Below are 6,819 nucleotides of genomic sequence, written 5' to 3'. Positions count from 1 at the left end.
AAACGCCGCACAAAATGGAGTAACCATCCGTCGAGCCTGATAGAAGTATTGGAATATCATCCGTCAAAGGCTCGTTTGTTGAGCATTTGCAACCTCAGGTCTTCAAAAATGGAATACAAATTGTTTTCAGTTCCTTTCTTTGCGTTTTTCGTGGCTTTTCTTCTGTTTTCTCTGACAGCCGTCTGTTCAGATCTGAACTACAATATTCCGGAAGAAATGAAGCGCCAGTATGTGATTGGAAATATAGCCAAGGATCTCGGGATGGACGTGAAACAATTATCTGCTCGTAAGTCTCGGATAGACACGGAGGACAGCAGCAAACGGTACTGTGATATTAATCTGAATACTGGTGATTTAATCGTGGCAGAGACAATAGACCGAGAGGAGCTTTGTGGATCTCGAATGTCCTGCATTCTCAATTATGAGCTCGTCCTGGAAAACCCTCTTGAAGTGCATCGTATAATTCTGCAAATTCAGGATATAAATGACAACGCACCACGATTTCCAAATGAACGTATTCACTTTGAAATCAGAGAATCAGCAGTTAAAGGCCAGCGATTTCGTTTGCATGAGGCTCATGATTCAGATATCGGGAATAACGCACTCAATGGTTATTCACTAGAGAAAAATAAGCATTTTGTTTTAAATGTTCATGATACTGCAGATGGGGGAAAATACGCTGAACTCGTGTTGGAAAAGGAGTTGGATCGTGAGCAGCAGAAGGAGATAGATATGATACTCACAGCCACTGATGGTGGTTCACCGCAGAGGTCTGGCACTGCTGTCATACACATCACTGTTCTCGACGCTAATGATAATGTCCCAGTGTTTAGCGAGTCTGTTTATAAAGTCACTCTGGCTGAAAATACACCTTCAGGAACAGAAATAATCAGAGTGAGTGCCACTGATGCTGATGAAGGTCCAAACGGGGAAGTGACGTATGAATTCAGCAGAATGTCAGATAAAACTGTTAAATTATTTTCTATTAATAAAGCAACAGGGAAAATTGTGGTGATCGGAGAAATTGATTATGAAAGTGAAAACAACTATGAAATAGGAATTCATGCTCAAGATGCCTCTGGATTAGCATCAACTGCTAAAATTATAATAGATATAACTGATGTTAATGATAATCCACCTAGAATCATCCTTAAATCTTTGAACAATCCAGTACCTGAAAACTCTGAGCCAGGCACTGAGGTGGGAATCATTAATGTTCAAGACAAAGACTCAGGAGAAAACCGGCAGATTCGTTGTTCTGTTCAGCAAAATGTTCCTTTCAAACTGAACCCATCTGTTAAAAACTATTTCTCTCTAGTGACTACAAAAGCTCTAGACCGAGAGAAAGAATCTGATTATAACATTACCATCACAGCCACAGATGGGGGATCTCCACCATTATCCACCTCCTTGACAATTCATTTACTTATCTCAGATGTGAATGATAATCCTCCTGTATTTGCGCAGCAGTCCTACAGCGCTTATATAAGTGAAAATAACAAACCAGGCACTTCTGTTTGTTCTGTCAGTGCAAATGACCCAGACTGGAGACAGAACGGGACTGTACTGTACTCTCTGGTTCCCAGTGAAGTCAGTGGGGTCCCAGTGTCCTCATTTCTATCTATTAATGGAGATACAGGGGTGATTCATGCTGTAAGATCATTTGACTATGAGCAGTTCAGAAACTTCACTGTCAACGTTGTTGCCAGAGACAATGGATCTCCACCGCTCAGCAGTAACGTGACTGTGAAAGTCTTCATAACAGATGAGAATGATAACTCTCCACAGATATTATACCCTGTTCCTGATGGAAAGTCTTTAATGACAGAAATGGTCCCTAAAGCGACTCTGTCAGGCTCTCTGGTGTCCAAGGTGATCGCTGTAGATGCTGACTCTGGACAGAATGCATGGCTGTCCTATCATATTGTCAAATCTACTGATCCTGGACTTTTCTCCATTGGTCTCCATAGTGGAGAGATCAAAACACAACGAGACATTTCTGAATCTGACAATATGAAGCAGAACCTTGTTGTTTCAGTGAAGGATAACGGACAGCCCTCTCTGTCTACAACCTGTGCTGTAAATTTACTAATTTCTGACAACCTTTCTGAAGTCCCTGAACTTAAAGATATGACTTATAAGGACAACAACTCTAAACTGACGTCATATTTGATCATTGCGTTAGTTTCTGTGTCCACCTTCTTCCTGACGTTCATCATACTGATCGTGGCAGTGAAGTTTTGTCACAGGAGAAAGCCCAGACTGTTGTTTGATGGAGCAGTTGCTGTTCCCAGCGCCTATCTCCCTCCCAACTATGCAGAGGTGGATGGAGCAGGAACTCTCCGCAGCTCTTACAATTATGACGCGTATCTAACCACAGGCTCGCGCACCAGTGACTTTAAGTTTGTGAGCTCGTATAATGAAAACACGCTTCCTGCTGGTGGGACTCTGAAAAAGGAGCACAATTTTCTTTTTGGCTCGAGCATGACGACAACTGACGTTACAGAAAATGAAGATGAGGTAAGAGAGGCTTAATTTATTTTTTCTTCTTTTTTTTTTTGGACGGTCTTTTTGCTTTTCATGGTGTCTCGGCCTATTATTTTTTTTAATGATATTTTCATTAATTCTATCACTCACTTCGTTAAGGCGGTTCCTGTTTAAACAACGTTTTTGTTTGGCAATTTATTGGAACTTCACACATGTTTGTGTACAATTGCTATCTATTCTCTTATGACATTTCATATCAGCGTATTTGTAAAAGGCATTTGCCACTGCTTTAATGAACACAATTTAAGTAATCATAGTTATTTTTGTCGCAAATTTTGGGTCTCATAAATGTACATAATTCTTGCACAACTTTACCAGTACTTGAACAATGTATTCATCAATGTAAACGTTTATTTTTGAAGAATTTCTCTGTCTTGTTTTTCTTCCATATTAAGTTTTGTTAGTGTGAATTTTTGGTATTTAAAAGTGTTTAGACTGGACCATATGGTTTTGGCTTGTAATATATATTTAATCTCTCCTAGATTTAAAAGTTACTTGCGATTTTCAGCTGTTGTTTTAGTCTAACAGCTTTTTAGTAAGTTTTCACGAAGATTGCCTAAAGGTTTCAGACCATTCATAATTTTGAGATCAAAAATACAGTCTACATTTACGTTAAAACTTACTAAAGAACTTAGTGCGGCTGAAGCAGTAAATAGACAACATTCACCGCCCCCCCCACCCCCTTTTAAAACGGGTTTACCCGTTTATTTAATATGAATATGAAGATAAGTTAATTTTTATTTTCGTCCAATTTCTGTAAGGTCAACCAGTTTCAGCACCAGACGCCTGGACAGCGCCAGAACTGTCTATAGTTTATCTTTGATTGCGTGACAATTTTCAGATCCTTCCCAATATAAATATAGCTACATATTTATGTACACTATTATTTTACAATAATACGCCTTGTCAAACACGAGATTTCACTTCGTTGATCACTGTAGTTTTTTCATTAAATGTTTGAGTGTTGCAATTAACAGAAAAATACTCACAGTGTCGCTATTCACTAAGTGTGCTGAGTGATGCGTCTCTCCTCCCATTTGTAATGCAATATGAGCTCTGTCTGTTAAACGCCGCACAAAATGGAGTGACAGTCCGTCGACACAGATAGAATTATTACAATATAATTCTAAGATTCGTTTACTGTTGAGAAGGTGCAACATTAACTCTTCAAAAATGGAATACAGATTATTTTCAGGTCATTTATTTGCGTTTTTCGTGGTTTTTCTTCTGTTTCCTCTAAATACAGTCTGTGCTGATTTGAGCTACAATTTTCCAGAAGAAACGAAGCGCCAGTATGTGATTGGAAATATAGCCAACGGTCTGAGGATTGATGTGAAACAATTATCTGCTCGTAAAGCTCGGATTGACACGGAGGACAGCAAACGGTACTGTGAAATTAATCTGAATACTGGTGATTTAATTGTGGCAGAGACAATAGACCGAGAGGAGCTTTGTGGATCCCGAATGTCCTGCATTCTCAATTATGAGCTCGTCCTGGAAAACCCTCTTGAAGTGCACCGAATAATTCTGCAAATTCAGGATATAAATGACAACGCACCACGATTTCCGAATGAGTGTATTAACTTTGAAATCGGAGAATCAGCAGATAAAGGTCAGCGATTTCGTTTGGATGAGGCGCATGACAAGGATATAGGGCAAAATGTTGTTAATGGCTATTCAGTGGAGAAAAATAAACATTTTGTTTTGAATGTCCATGATACTGCAGATGGAGGAAAATACGCTGAACTCGTGTTGGAAAAGGAGTTGGATCGTGAACAGCAGAAGGAGATAGATATGATACTCACAGCCACTGATGGTGGTTCACCGCAGAGGTCTGGCACTGCTGTCATACACATCACTGTTCTCGACGCTAATGATAATGTCCCAGTGTTTAGCGAGTCTGTTTATAAAGTCACTCTGGCTGAAAATACACCTTCAGGAATAGAAATAATCAGAGTGAGCGCCACTGATGCTGATGAAGGTCCAAATGGGGAAGTGACGTATGAATTCAGCAGAATTTCAGATAAAGCTGTAAAATTGTTTTCTATTGATAAGACAACGGGACAAATTATGGTGGTTGGAGAAATTGATTATGAAAATGAAAAAAACTACGAAATGATAATTCAGTCCAAAGATGCATCTGGACTGGCATCAACTGCTAAAATTATAGTAGATATAACTGATGCTAATGATAATTCACCTAGAATCAATCTTAAATCTTTGAACAATCCAGTACCTGAAAACTCTGAGCCAGGCACTGAGGTGGGAATCATTAATGTTCAAGACAAAGACTCAGGAGAAAACCGGCAGATTCGTTGCTCTGTTCAGCAAAATGTTCCTTTCAAACTGAACCCATCTGTTAAAAACTATTTCTCTCTAGTGACTACAAAAGCTCTAGACCGAGAGAAAGAATCTGATTACAACATTACCATCACAGCCACAGATGGGGGATCTCCACCATTATCCACCTCCATGACAATTCATTTATTTGTCTCAGATGTGAATGACAATCCTCCTGTATTTTTGCAGCAGTCATACAGTGCTTATATACGTGAAAATAACAAACCAGGCACTTCTGTCTGTTCTGTCAGTGCAAATGACCCAGACTGGAGACAGAACGGGACTGTACTGTACTCTCTGGTTCCCATTGAAGTCAGTGGGGTCCCAGTGTCCTCATTTTTATCTATTAATGGAGATACAGGGGTGATTCATGCTAGAAGATCGTTTGACTATGAGCAGTTCAGAAACTTCACTGTCAAAGTTGTTGCCAGAGACAATGGATCTCCACCGCTCAGCAGTAACGTGACTGTGAAAGTCTTCATAACAGATGAGAATGATAACTCTCCACAGATATTATACCCTGTTCCTGATGGAAAGTCTTTAATGACTGAAATGATCCCTAAAGCGACTCTGTCAGGCTCTCTGGTGTCCAAGGTGATCGCTGTAGATGCTGACTCTGGACAGAATGCATGGCTGTCCTATCATATTGTCAAATCTACTGATCCTGGACTTTTCTCCATTGGTCTCCATAGTGGAGAGATCAAAACACAACGAGACATTTCTGAATCTGACAATATGAAGCAGAACCTCGTTATTTCAGTGAAGGACAATGGACAGCCATCTCTGTCTACAACCTGTGCTGTAAATTTACTCATTTCTGACAACCTTTCTGAAGTCCCTGAACTGAAAGATATGACTTATGAGGACAGCAACTCTAAATTAACGTTCTACTTGATCATTGCATTAGTTTCTGTGTCCACCTTCTTCCTGACGTTCATCATACTGATCGTGGCAGTGAAGTTTTGTCACAGGAGAAAGCCCAGACTGTTGTTTGATGGAGCAGTTGCTGTTCCCAGCGCCTATCTCCCTCCCAACTATGCAGAGGTGGATGGAGCAGGAACTCTCCGCAGCTCTTACAATTATGATACGTATTTAACCACAGGCTCCCGCACCAGTGATTTTAAGTTTATCACGTCTTACAATGAAAACACAATTCCTTTTTCTCAGACTTTGTGTTGTGATGAAAAAACAACAAACACATGTAGTGACACCAGTGGTGAAGGACTCAGCTACCCCACTCTGGTAAATTAATTAATTTGATTAGTGTTGGCTTCACTTTGTGTGTTTGTTTTTGTGATTCTGTGCTGATTCTTATATTTTGAAAAAAAAAAGGAAAAAAAAGACATTGTAGACATTTATGCATATTAATTAATCTGTGAAAGACTTACTGCTATGATTCTTGTAAAAAGTAGATTCCCAGCACCACCTTTGTAATTTTTTCAAATAATTGTTTTAAGTATTTGTTCCATGTTATTTAGTAGCATTCAATGTGTTATTTTACTGTGGCTTTTTGATATTTATAACTTATCTTCTAAAAACTAAGCTTTCAAAATGTTTTGAATTTTTGTTGACAATTTTTGTTGTCTTGTCGTAGTACTTTGAAAAATAAAAAAAAAAAAAAAACACCTTAAGAAAACAATCTTGAAAAAAAAAACACCTTAAGAAAACAATATTGAAAAAAAATAAAAAACTCAAAAAGAAAATAAAAAAGAAAAATCCTCACATTTAACTGCCTTTAATTCCAGAAAAGTTATCAAACATGAGGAAACATGGTTACACATGGTTTGCCAATGCAAGGATGAAGCTGCCATTTTCCTGTCTCTCTGTAGCAATGTCTTAGGTTTCTTATATTATGGACATTACTGTCACTGTGACTTTAATTGCTAGTATGTTAAGGACTGTTCCACAGGTGCATGTGCAATCAATAATTGT

Source organism: Sinocyclocheilus anshuiensis, unplaced genomic scaffold (genome assembly GCF_001515605.1).
Source record: "Sinocyclocheilus anshuiensis isolate Anshui unplaced genomic scaffold, SAMN03320099.WGS_v1.1 scaffold260, whole genome shotgun sequence".
Classification (NCBI taxonomy): Eukaryota; Metazoa; Chordata; class Actinopteri; order Cypriniformes; family Cyprinidae; genus Sinocyclocheilus; species Sinocyclocheilus anshuiensis.
The sequence above is the reverse complement of the archived record's forward strand: the minus strand, read 5'-3'. Positions refer to the sequence as shown.